Genomic DNA, 14954 nt, shown 5'->3' on the forward strand with positions numbered 1-14954 from the left:
TACTTTTTATTATATTTATTTTATTTTTTATTATTTTATTTTATTTCTATTTTAATTTATTATTTTATTTCTATTTTATGTTATTATTTTATTTTTATTTCTATTTTATATTATTTTATTATTATTTACATTATTATTATTTTATATTATACTAAATAATGTATTTTTTGCTGCAACCCTAAGGCTAGCCTGCACTATGCGTTCTGGTTGCGAGTATTGCATCGATTCCCACACCTGCAACCACCCGCAGCCGAATCGCACTGCTCTTGCGAGATGCAAATTCATTCTGAATGGCGCCCCCACTAGGGTTGCTACCTTTTCTTCAAGCCAAACCCGAACACTTTAGCAGCGCATGGCAATTTTTTTTTTTTTACCGGGACAGTTTGGGTTTTGATTCATGTGTCCAGGATTCAAAATCCCTGAAACCTGGACACATTATTCAGACTAGACTGTGGCCCCCCAACTTAGGCTTGCCTGGGCACACCCTAATCACCCAGTGTGGTTCCCTCTGCTGTCTGGGTTGCACACACCTAGTATGCTTCCCAACTAACCAAGTACGACAACCGCCAAGTGCATAGGCCGCCTTCTCCTGCCTCTGAGCGAGTGAGTGCACAATGGTAAGGGGGACTCAGATGTAAGGAGGGCTCTGTGGACTCTGATGTAAGGAGGGCTTTGGGAATCATGATTTAGGGGGAACGCTGTGTAACTCTGATGTAAAGGGGTTTCACCAAAGCCCCTACTTACATCAGAATTGTTAGCATTCCCCCTTAAATCATGATTCCCAAAGCCCTCCTTACATCAGAGTCCACAGAGCCCTCCTTACATCTGAGTCCCCCTTACCATTGTGCACTCACTTGCTCAGAGGCAGGAGAAGGCAGCCTATGCACTTGGCGGTTGTCGTACTTGGTTAGTTGGGGAGCATACTAGGTGTGTGCAACCCAGGCAGCAGAGGGAACCACACTGGGTGATTAGGGTATGCCCAGGCATGCCTAAGTTGGGGGGCCACAGTCTAGTCTGAATAACGTGTCCATGTCCCGCAAGTTTCTCTGATCCCTTGGAATCTCTTGCAGCAGCTGCCATCTGGGACCACCATTTTTCAAGCTTGATTGACCCAGTGGGTGTACACCCATCAAATTTTTTTCACCAAAGTCACTGTATATCATCTTCACTATATTTAGGTCACTTCTGGCATTTTTCTTTATGGACTAATACAACATGATTGTGACTACTATTTAAGTTATTTATAACAATTCCACTATCTAGTGATTTTTCACTTATATTAATATTGTGTACGCATCGTGTTTTTTGGATCTATATATTATCCACATTTTATTTTTGTGTTTTTAGTATATTGTCTGTATAGTCACTGGTTAACTGAATTTATCATTCTCAGTGTATATCTGAGATTTTTATACCTTCATCACTGCACTTTTTTTACACTGTATGTTACTTTTTGCATGAGTTGATCTTCTGCTGAGCTGGCTGCTTATATTGTCTTAAAGGGACAGCGCGGTATATATATACCTTTTTTAGTCTGAATAATGTGTCCAGGTTTCAGGGAGTCCGAATCCTGGACACATGAATCAAAACCCGAACTGTCCGGGTGAATCCTGGACAGGTGGCAACCCTAAGGTCCCTACTGTCAGTTGCACATCACAGTTCCCTCTTTGGTAGATACATTTTGCTGACAAAAAGAAAAACTTGGGAGGTGCTACTTTGAGTGCAGTTCCACTTTAAGACAGCACTGCCATGTTAAAAAAAGATTTTTGCAGCTTAATTAAAAATAAAAAAATAAAAATAACGTATAGAACAAATAAAAATGTAAAAATGTTTAACCTGCTAATGTAATTTTTAACATCAGAAAGTAAAGAATATTTTTAACACAAAAAAAAAAAAAAAAATCCATCATTTTAACTTTTTTTGCCATTTTTTGTTATTGCCTAGGAGGAAATGAAGCTAAAAGAAATTGAACTTCATCTGAAATCAAGCTGCTCAATTTCTTCCTCCTCTGTCTTCAAAAGTAATAAAATGCCATATAAATATTAAACAGAGGCAGTCAGCCAGGGGAGGGCGAGCAGGGAGTACGTTGTGCACCAGAGTAGGCAAAGGCACACAGAGAGGGAAGGTACTGAAGGCAAGATCTAGCTTGTTATTACAATTCCACATTAGAAATGTATTACAAGTTCCCATAATTTCATTTCATGAGAATCACTAATCTCCTGGTTATAGTCATTACATCAGTAAGCTTGACTGTATGGCTTTCTCACTTTTGAAGTTAATGCATTTAGCTTTATAATATTGGGAGCGCCATAACATTCAGACTTGGCTAATGAATTTAAATGCCTGGCTTTTGCTAAATGTGTGATTTGCTGCTTAATTTCCTTCTCCATTCAGGTCAGGCTGTCATTTTTCCACCCACAACCTGGCTTATGTAACATAATCATGCTTATTCAATATGGCAGGTCAAAGGGTAGTAGTTGTCTGTGACATGCACTTGTACACTGTAACCAGATTTCAGGTTACTATAGCCAGATCAGTGGAAGATGATTCCTGATTGGCTGTCATTGTTGAAGTGGATGTAAACCCAATGTCATCCTTTCTAAACTACTGCTATAGGGGTTATCTATAAGGATATACATGCCTTCTGCATGTATCTTTACCTGTCAAATGTCTCCTCTGTCTGTTATGAGAGCCGAAAAACTGCATATTCTGTGGGCGGGTCTGTTGTCTGGAGCTTGGTGGGTGGAGTTGTGATGTCAGTAGACTCCCCGCCCACCTCTACACTCCCCTTGTCAATATGCATTTTGTCCTGTGTATTTCTAACACTGAACTTCTGCTATGATCTCTAACATCCAGTGAAAAGACAGGAAAGTAACCACATGACTTCAGCATGCCAAATCATGCTGAGGTGTGGAACTGCCAATCCTTGCAGAGCTGCTGAAGAAAGGAGTGGGAGGGAATTAAAAAATAATGCATGTCTTAGGCTAGTGCATGAGATGTAAATCACCTGTCACTCACAGCAAGGGGGAGGATTTGACAAAGTTTTTCTCAGTTTGTCAAGAATTATATCACTGAACAATAAAAGAGGATTGCTCAGAGCTGGATTAACTCTGTGTGGCAAGACTGGGCTCAAATGATAGGAAATATTATACTCTACATTATGACATAAAAAAAAAATTCAGGTTTACATCCATTTTAAGAAAAAAAAAAATATCATTGCTTGCCCATTTTTCAAATAAAGCACTTATTTCTTGCTTCTTGGAATATAAGCTTTCCAAGTGTTGACGGAGACCACTTTAAAGTACTTAGGCAGATGACAGAATTAACCTGAGTTTACAGGAAAAAAAAGTGAGATTTTAAATGCAGTAAAATGTGATGACAAGCAAGCATATGTATAGGCATGTAACTGAGAAATAATAGCAATACAAGTTTGAGCCAACATCTGTCGGAAAAAATCCATGGATTTTGTTGTCGAAATGTCCGATCAATGTCCGACCGCGTGTACGGGCATAAGAGCTGTGAAAATGTGGAATAGACTCCCTCCAGAGGTGGTTCTGGCAAGTTGATTGCTTTAAAAAAGGCCTGGATACTTTCCTAAATGTACAAAATATAATTGGGTAATGACATTTACAGGTAAAGTTGATCCAGGGAAAATCCGATCGCCTCTCAGGGGGATCAGGAAGGAATTTGTTCCCCTGCTGTAGCAAATTGGATCATGCTTTTCTGGGGTTTTTTGCCTTCCTTTGAATCAACTGTGGACGAAGGATTGTGTATAAGGGATTGTATTTTTTTTTTTGGTTAAACTGGATGGGTCTTTTTTCAACATGGCTAACTATGTAACTATGTTTAATGGATGGATAGAAAACTGGATAAAAAAACTAATTCAGAGAGTAGTGGTTGATGATTCTTACTCTGAATGGTCTAAGGTTATCAGTGGTGGACCCCAAGGTTCAGTGCTGGGACCCTTACTTTTTAATATCTTTATAAATGATATTGGGTCTGGGATTGAAAGTAACATTTCTGTCTTTGCTGATGACACCAAGCTATGCAGTGGAATAATGTCCTTACAGGATGTCTACAATTTACAAGCCGACCTCAATGCACTGTCTAATTGGGCGACTATGTTGCAAATGAGGTTTAATGTTGATACATGTAAAGTTATGCACATGGGGCTAAGAATATGCATCATACATACTAGGGGGAGTACAACTGGGGGGTTCCATAGTGGAGAAGGATCTGGAGGTTTTGGTAGATCATAAGCTCAATAATAGCATGCAATGCCAAGCTGCTGTTTCCAAAGCGAGCAAAATACTGTATTTATCGGCATATAACACGCACTTTTTCCCCCTGAAAATAGGGGGAAAATCAGGGGTGCTTGTTATACGCCGATAGCGGAGAAGGAGGGGGACGCTGCTGGAATCACCGAGCCGACATGTCTTGTTCACTAGTGCCGCCAGAATCACCGAGCCAACATGTCTTGTTTACTTAGCTCTGACGTCACACACACATTCCGCCTCTGCCACCGGCATTGGACCAGTGTTCTGTCAATCACAGCAGCTGGTCCAATGGCGATGGCGGAGGCGGGACGTGTGTGTGTGAGAGGCGAGCACTGTAAACAGAAGATGACGGCTCGGTGATTCCGGCAGCGCTTGTCCCCCTCCTGATTTCCTGCACTGTATGACAGATGGTGAGGCTGCAGGTAGGCATCAGGCTGCATTGGATAGGCGCAGATCAGGCGTCGGATGGGCAGAGAGGCTGCATAGAGGCTGCAGATGGGCATCAGGCTGCATTGGATGGGTGCAGATCAAGCAGCAGATGGGCACAGAGGCTGCATTGAGGCTGCAGATAGGCATCAGGCTGCATTGGATGGGTGCAGATCAGGCTACAGATGGGCACAGAGGCTGCATTGAGGCTGCAGATGGGCATCAGGCTCCATTGAGGCTGCAGATGGGTACTAATCAGCCTGCATTGATTGGCACTGACCATTATTTTGTTTCAAAGTGGTTTATTTGAAAAAAAAGTTTTTTTCCTGAAACTTCCCTCTTAAATTGGGGTGCGTGTTATACGCCGGCGCGTGTTATACGCCGATAAATACAGTACTTTTTTTGTATTAAGAGAGGTATGGACTCCAGAGAGAGACAGATATCATTTTGCCCCTGTACAAATCATTAGTAAGACCTCATCTGGAATATGCTGTTCAGTTTTGGGCACCAGTTCTCAAAAAGGATTTGAGTTTTCCAGGAAGGGAGGGGGGATGAGTCATAAGAGGGCCAATAAGAGCTGCAGGGCTGCAGAGCTGGAGGTGTGCCTGTGTGTGTCTGTGTAAATCCAGGAAGTGAACAGGCAGCAGCTTCAGCTGCCCACAGTTAAAATGGATGCAGCCGGACTCAGTGGAGGGAGATTTCTGCAGCATATTTGGCAAGTACAGAATCACAGTATATATAAAATAATATGCAAAGGGGTTGGAGGGAAGCTTCAGAATGGCAAAGATGTTTTTATTACAAATTATGTGAGCAGACTGCAGTTCCTCTTTAATGTACATAATTTAACTGAGTACTAACATTTAGAGATAAAGTTGATCCAGGGAAAATCTGATTGCCTCTCGGGGGATCAGGAAGGAATTTTTTCCCCTGCTGTAGCAAATTGGATCATGCTTTGCTGGGTTTTTTTTTTTTTTGCCTTCCTCTGGATCAACTGTGGGTGAAGGATTGTGTATATAGGATTGTATGTTTTTTTTTGTTATTTTTTTATTGGTTGAACTAGATGGACGTGTGTCTTTTTTCAACCTGACTAACAATGTAACTATGGGGGAGATTTACTAAAACTGGAGCACACAGAATCTGGTGCAGCTACGCATGGGAGCCAATCAGCTTCTAACTTCAGCTTGCTCAATTCATCTTTGACAATAAAACCTGGACGTTGATTGGCTCCTATGCACAGCTGCACCAGATTCTGAGTGCTCCAGTTTTAGTAAATCTTCCCCAATGCAACTATGTTTCAATATGTATGCGCGTTCATTTGCGTATTTATGCTTTTTTTTTGTGTATATAGCGTTTGAGCATAAATGCATTCTACTAGCCATAATAATCATTTATTCTGGCCATTGGAATACATTTGTAGGCGTACAAGGGTGTTTAGACACATTTACACATGTACATGAGTTTTTTTCTGCTTAAAAGCTACTCTCAGAATGTGCCTTTGGTGTGTTTTTTTTACTACCTGTAAACACTCCTCTAAAAATATGTCTCTAAAAGCCTATGGGGTTGATTTACTAAAAGGCAAATAGACTGTGCACTTTGCATAGTGCAGTTGCTCCAGAGCTTAGTAAATGAGGTAAAGCTTCACTTTGCAAGGAATGCTCAATCACATGCAAGGAAAATTTAAAAAACAGCATTTTTGCTTGCACTTGATTGGATGATGGAAGGCAGCAGAGCTTCAGCTCATTTACTAAGCTCTGGAGTAACTGCAATTTGCAAAGTGCTCAGTCTATTTGTCCCTAATCAACCTCAATGTGTGCATGGCCACATAGGCTAACATAGAGGTGCTTTTACATGCATAAAAAAAAAAACAAAAAACAAAAAAAACCACTGGACACCAGTATAAGCAGCGTTTTTAAACTCTGGGTGCATGAGGCCTAAAGCATAAAGAAAGCATAAAGAAACAAATCAACCAGTAAAATACCAAAAATGTTAAAGAAGAACGGATGAAACTTCGGATACTGAAAGCAGCATTCACTGCAATGTGTCTCATCATTTAAAGTCTGTGGTAATGACTCAGAGGTTATAAATAATTTAGCAAATTATAAATAACTGGCCCTCAATTTGGCTAGTTATCAATAACTGGCCTGCACCTTGATCAAAGCAAGACTCCATAAATTATGACAGTCAAAGTGATTGTAAATGATCACCTTGGAAAACAACCTATTCAGTTTAAAATAAAAATGAAAGGCAAAACATTTGTGTACAGATATAAAAAATACCTTTTTTCCACTTTTTTTTAAGTGATCACATGCCCTCTGTTCTCAGCTGCATAAAGGCTGGGGGAGGAGAAACAGTAATCTTCCCAATGAAAGGCTGTGGAAGGGGGGGTGTCACAAAGTCTGATCTTTGGAGGAGAGCTGGCTGAGTTCCCAGCATAGCTCATGGCTCCCAACTGTCCCTGATTTCGAAGGACTGTCCCTGATTTGGAATAAAGTCCCTCTGTTCCTCTTTCATCCCCATTTTGCTCTGATCTATATAGTTGTATATAAAATGCATTTTTAGCTTTCAAAGGGTGCTAATGCTTTCATCCAATTTCTAACTTGCTGCATTTGTAAATTTCAAAAACCAGTACATAGGAATAGTAGTGGTAAAAAAAAAAACACTTGTGGGTTTAACTAATCATTTTTTTGGTATAATTCTCCTTTAAGGGGGCATGGCAGGGGGTGTGTCTTATGTCTACATACTTTTGCTAATAAGTGTCCCTCGTTCCCATCTCAAAAAACTGGGCGGTATGGTAGATAGAGAACTGACCATGGTGTGCTCTCATGCCTAGCGTGTCAGTTTTTAATAGCAAAGCAGAGGGACTGGCAGGAACACACAAATGAAGCAATACAAAGAGAACAGGATACCTTTTCATACAAATACATGGTACAGCAGGCACATACAGTATCAGGTAAATTAAATGGTGGGTTTATGTATTCTCTAATGCTGAACTCCAGGCAAACAGCTACAAAATGTGCACAGATGAAATACATACGTGGGCTCCATTTTACCTGCCCTAGGATTTGTGTTTCTGTCAATCCAGTCCCTTAAAATGACTTAAGTCTGCCCACATCACAGCCCTGTCTGTCAGGGCAGGGGACCTGATTTATTTCTGCTGCAGTTAACTAGCACTTCAGGTCTTGTTCCCTCCCCCTGGCTCTGATTGGACAAATAATCATATACAGCAGACTAATGAGTTAATCTCTGTCACTCTGCTTTCTTCTCTTATCAGCATGCTACTTGTTATCAAATGAGACCTTTTTACACAGCAGTGCAATTTTTACAGAGCAAGTGCAATTGCTCCAGAGCTTAGTAAATGAGATAAGGCTTGACTTTGCAAAGAGTACCCAATCCCGTGCAAGGAAAATTTAAAAAACAGCATTTTTGCTTGCACATGATTGGATGATGGAAGTCAGCAGATCTTTTGCTCATTTACTAAGCTCTGGAGCTTAGTAGAGAGGGCAACTGCACTTTGCAAAGTGCACAGTCTTTTTCCCTTTAATAAATCAACCCCAATGTCTGTTTCTCCCTCTCTCAGTCTGAATTATGCTGTACAGTGGACTGATACCGAGACAAATTCAGGTATTCACGCTGCTTGCATTTCAATAATTACATCTACCAATGCATTAATGAATACATAGTTCAATTAATTTGTATCTTTTATATCTTCCTGGATTTCATCTTTAATGGATAGATTATGATGGCTGGATTAATAGTAGCAGGTTATCCTTATTGATCTGCTTTTCAAACCAACACCAGAAAGATTCTAACAAATATATAGTATACATACCCACACTTAAAAGTAACCTATTGGCAATGAAAAAGCTCACCTAACAAAACAGAGGATAACAAAAGGCAGCCACAAACTTGCAAATGACAGAACCACTCATTCATTTGATCAGCTGAACTGAAATGGAATGGTTAACACTACCAAATAGAAAAAAAAATTAATGTACGCCCAACTGGCACTGTTGTCTTGGGCACAGGAATCCAGGAACAATAAAGAAGTTAGCTCATGATCAGTATATCAGGGGCATAAAAATTGATTCTTGCAGTCAAATGATGAAATGTACTATCTGGGAATAATAAAAAAAATGATGAAGGAGGCTTCTTATGAAAGTATGGCAGCAGCAGGGCACAAAAAACTTGGATGAGATCCAGTTGATATTTGAAGAAAACTAAAACTACGGGAAGGAAAAGGAGGGCACAGACAGCAATATAAAATAGACAGAAGGTCTAACCCTTTACCATCTAATCTAAAACTTTAAGAAAAGGCTGGAGTTCCTCAATGGATGTATCTGTCACCCCACGGCGATGATCATTAATTAAAAACATATAATTAAGGAATTACAAAATGAAACAATAATTGTACTTTTAGTACAGTTATCCTTAAATAAAGGTTCCCCTCCACCAAAAAGCCTCCCAAGTGTTTAACTTACCTGTCTACAATTCATACAGATCTTCGCTGCAAGGCTGCTGGATCCCACACTGTCACTACATATAGTATACCGAACAGCAGATTTCTTATTAATTCTTATGGGAAGGCTGTCAGTTGTTGGCCTCAATGATTGTTATTATTCCAATAGGATAGAATGCAAAATCTACTGTCCATGCGCACCATTTGAGATACTTTCTGTAATACTGTGCGGCACCCGGTGGCCCCACAGCAAAGAATACTATGATGCACTTTTTATGTCTCCAGGACAGGAAGTGAATCTTTAGTTACATTACAGTCCAAAATTGTCATCATAAACTACATACAAGCACCCTCAGTAGCCTGCAATGCTTTAGCTGCTTTGGGAGCCATGAAGCCCTGGATATTTTAATATGCAGATATAACATAGTAAATTACCTTAAAGTGGTTCTCCAGTATCCAAAAACTGTAGCTGCTGATGTTTAATAAACAGGCACTCACCTATCCAGGGATCCAGCGCCATCCTCACCCGAGCCAATTTCTTCACCAGCCTTTGGTACCCAGCGCCAGCATCTTAACTGCTTGTCGTTTGACAGTGGCAGAATGGCACCCCTGAGTGAATCGCCGTAGCTGTACGGCAGCCGCGGTACTAAGGAGCCGATGCGCGTGTCTGGCGGGCACGATGTCTGACGGGCACACGTGATAGCTCCTGACAGAGCCAGAATGTAAGAAAGGCCGGCCTTGGTGGAGACACTTCAGAGCGAGGCTTGGAGTGCAGTTGGTAGCAGGCCTGGATGGATGATGTCACTGGCTAGCTTTTCCAGTGACATCATCCATCCGCGCCTGCTACCAACTGCACTCCAAACCTCGCTCTGAAGTGTCTCCACCATGGCCGGTGGTGGAGACACTTACGAACAGCGGTACCTCAACGAGCCCAGCACTTCTCCTGCCTGATTGGACTGTCAACTGATGCCTCCTCCCCTTGTTGGCATTTTACATGCCTTCATTAGACTTCACAAATGTGAGTTGCTTGTATTAAGTGTACATTAAAAATGTGTCATACATCTGCACCTAGAGGCACCTCTCTCCTTTTTAGTAAAGAATCTGGTTCCTGGCCAGGTTAGCCCAGTACTGACACAGTAAGGTAAAGCAATCTAGTTAGGGCAAAAGCAAATCTCTGTAGCATTATCTCCTACAAAAGCTCAATAGATCATAGCAACATAAAGCTAAACTCAGATATATTTTGTATTGCATAGTCCAGCAAAGATCAATGCATGTATACATATACCCTAAAAAAAAAAAAAAGAGAGATCCTGTTCCCTTATAGCAGGTTAAACAGCACCCATTCCTCTGGAAGCTGTAAAAAACCTGGCTGATCCTGCCTGGTTCTGCCCCCCCCCTGTAAACTGACCACGGTTTATCATGGCTGCTGAGCCCTGACACCGTGGTCAGTTCCTCTGTCATCCGCAGCTCTCCTCTCTGCTTTCCCCCATTCTCTCATCCCTCCCCTCCCTGCCTGTCAGCTCGGGAGTCTGTGTGAGCTGTCCCCCCCCCGCTGTTAGTAGAAAACGAAAGTTTTAAAAATTTGCTGCCAGACCCCCTATTTTAATCTGCCATCCTGCACAGTGTAATTGTTTATTAAAAATGAAGCATCTAAATAAATTTTTGTAATGTATCTTCAGGCTGGTCATGTGAATCCCAGCCGCTCTCCTTCAGCAGGAGGGGCTGAGTTGCCAGTACATCAGTCACGTGACCTCCAGGCTGAAGTCAGGTGGAGATCTCAGCCTCTCCCGCTGTAGCCTTGAAATGGAGTATTAGAGCGGCCGGAAGTCATCTGACTGGCCTGAAGATACATTACAAAAAGGTATTTAGAGGCATCAATTTTTAACAAACAATTACACAGTGCAGGATGGCAGCTTAAAATAGGGGGGCTGACAGTGAATGATAGTGCAGGGTTACAAACCCTTTAATCCCAAATGATCTCAGAAGCGTCTCAAACTCAAATGCACGCTTCATTTGCCCAATCTGGTGCAGCTCTGCATAGAAACCAGCTTCCGTTTTTTTTTTGTGAAAGTTTAATTGAAAAAGCTGAAGTTAGATGTTGATTGGCTACCATGCACAGCTGCACCAGATTTTGCACTCTCCAGTTTTAGTAAATCAACCCACACTATCTTTTCTCCAAACCACAGATATCTGCACCAATGACCAAACTAATAGCCAAATGGCTAAACATTTTTGGCATTTTTCCATTTAAAAGTCAGGAGCCTGTAGGCCTGCCAAGGTTAACCAGGTAGTATTATGGCTAAATCAAAAGACAGGCATTAATCAGGGCAGATACGTTCTGGTTTCTGGTAGGTTGACATTAGATTGAAAAAACACACGCCAGAAGATGTAGTGGTCATGACCAAAGCAACAATCAGGATTTGCAGGGCTCACAAAACCATCAGGACCAATTTATGAGCAGAATTTTTACTGCACCCATATGGGCTAGCAGATGGCATAATAACAGCTTAACTGTTTCCAGGATAAAGATACAATGTATTCATAATACTTGAATTACAATAATACTGTATATCTGAAACCCCATAATGCATTTTTAATTTATAAAAAACATAACTCAATTTCTAAAATAACAACTTTCCTTATGTGAGCTCTTCACAATCATAGAGCCTGCCCCAAACACTGGATCACCAGAGATACAAGTGATGAAGACACCACCATCACTAGACATAACCATGCTCCCACCTCCACTCAATTGACTTGTTGAAATGGAAGAACCCCTGTGAATGTCTCCTGCAGAACAGCTCAACCAAGATTACCTTTCACCAGAGAAGGTGTCAGAAGAAATCTCAATCTGTTTTATGTGGCTTTAAGATGCGCAAAAAGGCTCAATATTTAAAAATAGTGCATGTGCTTTCAAGGCCTATTCTGACCTCCAGGTAGGCGATATAAACTGCAGTCTGAAGAGCTTGCTATCAAGGGATTTTTCCGTGTTCATTCCATATCTCATTTCTTCATTTAAATTTTGTAAACTGCGGTGGATTTAAAGCTCATGTAAAGTTCAATTCAAAGCAAACAGCTGAATGTACATATGAAACAAATACATGTGAGCTGTTTTACCTGACAAAAGATTGGTATTTCTGTCTATCCAGTTCCTCCATTTATACAGCTCTTTTACACAGCACATGCCTGTCTAGCAGGACAGCAGACCTCATTTGTCTCTTGTGCAATAAAGTAACACAGGCTATGTCTTATCTCCAGATGTGACAGGACAGTTTGGGAGAAGCAGCAGACCGGCGTTCTCCTCCTACTGGCATGCCCCTTGTTAGCACATGAGCTCTGCAGCACAATTGATTGGCTCCTTGTGCTGCTTCTCCCTCTCCGAGTCTGAGTAATGCCGTATAGTAGACTACAAGAAGCTGATACCAAGTGGCAATCAGATACTTATGCATGTATTAAAAAAATACTTTAAAAAGTCCATCCTTGGGCACAAATAAAAAGTACCCTTGCAGTGCCCTCCCTCCCACATTGCAAGGGTTACATGTTTGTTAAGTCTACAGGTTTGCACAAGAGGCTGTATTACTTACTATCTCCTTGTTCCAGCTGGCTCCCTCAATCTGTGTGACTGACCTCCTCTGTGAAATGCTCCCAGCCATGATAACACTGCTTTCTCCGTCACGCACAATGCAGGATTAATAGCCCAGCATTGAACATGGCGATACCGAGGCTCCACTCCCAGACTGGAGCTTTCGAGGAGAAGAGCTTAGCATCAGAAACTACTGAAGTGGGAAGTCAGGTAAGTAATGCAGAATATTGATCTACCATCTAGGCTTACAGTATTTGTAAACCCTCAGCTTGTAAAACAACCCATTCAGTTTAAAATAGAAAAAAAAGGCAAAACATTTGTGTATAAGGGGCAAAAAAGGCTTAGAGAGCTAGGAGTGGAGAAATAGTAGTACACTGATCTTCCCAGTGAACGGCTGTGCAGGGGGTGAGAGGAGTGTCAGAACATTGGAGGACAGAAAGGCTGTTCTCCCAGCAACGCCAGAAAACTGACCCCGCTGGGATGGATGTGCTCTAATGCCTAGTGCGGTCCGTTTGAAATAGGAAAGTAGGGGGGCAGGCAGGATCACCAGGTATTTCATACAAAAGAAGCAATACAAAGAGAACAGGATACGATTTAACACAAGTACATGGTGCAACAGACACATATCAGGAATATGAAATGTTGGGGTAAAATACTTTAACCACTGCAAGGGATTTTATGCTGTGCCATGAGTTAAGGTTTAATAAGGCCTTACATTAAATTTAAAAAATGTAAAAAAAATAATTAAAAATGAATATGCATTTGTGTTTTTAATACCTGACAGTTTAGCTTTAAAGCTCTACTCCAGTATAAAAATATCCTGAAAGGATGAGTTAGATGGAGATGGGAGGGAGGGATGGGAAAATAAGATTTTCCTGGAAGTTAGACTTTAAAGCGGAGTTCCAGTCATTTGTGTGTTTATTAAAAGTCAGCAGCTACAAAAAGTGTAACTGCTGATTTTTAATAAACACACACTTACCTGTCCCACAGTCCAGTGATGCACTCACCCCAGCAATTTTCTACCTCTCACCCCCCTTGGTGGCGCCGGCATCTCTACTATGGATACCCAGCTGTGACAGATTGCGGCTTCACAGCAGGATGCCCACTGCGCATGCGCAAGCGGCGCTGTGCTCTGTGATTGGTCCCGAAGTCTTCTAGGAACTGTCCTGTGTCCCAGAAGACTTCAGGAGGGAGAGGGAAGGAGAACTTCCACTTCCGATCGCCTAAGGCAACCGGAACGGAAGTGGGTACCTGTCAAAATCGGGTGCCTGCTCCTCCCCCCTTCCCCAAAAGCTCGGTTTCACCATCAGGAGCTGGGGAGGAGGCCTTAAAGCGGAAGTTCCACTTTTGAGTAAATATAAATACTTTTTACTAAAAGGAGGTATGCATAATTTTCCTGTAGGCGTATATCTTGTCAGAAAAAGAGTCAGTCTAGCCAGAGTCCCAGATGTACTTAAAGTATCTATACAGTGATTCTTAAGACTGAGATAACTCCAATAAAAAAAAAAAAAAAACATATGTCAGATGAAAAGAGCACAGTGTACATAGTGCTAAAACTATTAAATGTCTGGCTCCAGTCAAAAGGATGTAGGAGCCTTTAAGAGAGCCAAGAAAACATCAGCCATAAATAATGTATGTTGCAATTTCCCATTAACCAGTCAAATGTCTCTTAAATATAAAGAATTTTAAACTCATTAAAAGGTAGGGCTACGACCTTCTGTTACAAAGTCAAGGGTCATGCCATATTAACAGCAATAATAATAAAAATAGGAATAGCAAAAACGTGTGGGAACTCTACTCCCATGACAATGGTTTGCATTCCACATCATCACTTTGTCAGAGTTTTTTACTTTTCCCCCCTGCTTTTTACATTTTTGGCTGTGAGTGTTCAAACCTCTGCACAATTATTCTATTAAAAGGATGTGTTCACTTTGAATAAACATTTCATATCACAAACGTTTTTTTTTTCCAATATTTTAATTAAGCGACTGATGAAATACAAGTAACTGAACATTATAGAACCCAATGTCTGCCTAAACATGTCTGCCTAATTGCATATAGTTCTGTATTTTCTCAAAGTGTGTTCTGTATGTACCAAAACCCTTGAATTTGGGCTCTCATTATGCGCAAACATTAAATTGATACTAAACTCTGGTTTAAAAAAACACTCTATTGAAGTATGTATCCCTAAAAAAGAGAAGTTTAGGATTGG

The 14954-nt window shown here is 41.1% G+C and overlaps 1 protein-coding gene across 4 annotated transcripts in view; it reads right to left on the reverse strand.

Annotated features, from left to right (window-relative positions):
• ARHGAP24 (Rho GTPase activating protein 24) overlaps positions 1 to 14954 on the reverse strand; it is a 1254786-nt gene that overhangs the window by 249798 nt on the left and 990034 nt on the right. The gene's annotated exons all lie outside the window — the stretch shown is intronic.

This window comes from Aquarana catesbeiana, linkage group LG01 (assembly GCF_042186555.1).
Source record: "Aquarana catesbeiana isolate 2022-GZ linkage group LG01, ASM4218655v1, whole genome shotgun sequence".
In the NCBI taxonomy this organism is placed as follows: Eukaryota; Metazoa; Chordata; class Amphibia; order Anura; family Ranidae; genus Aquarana; species Aquarana catesbeiana.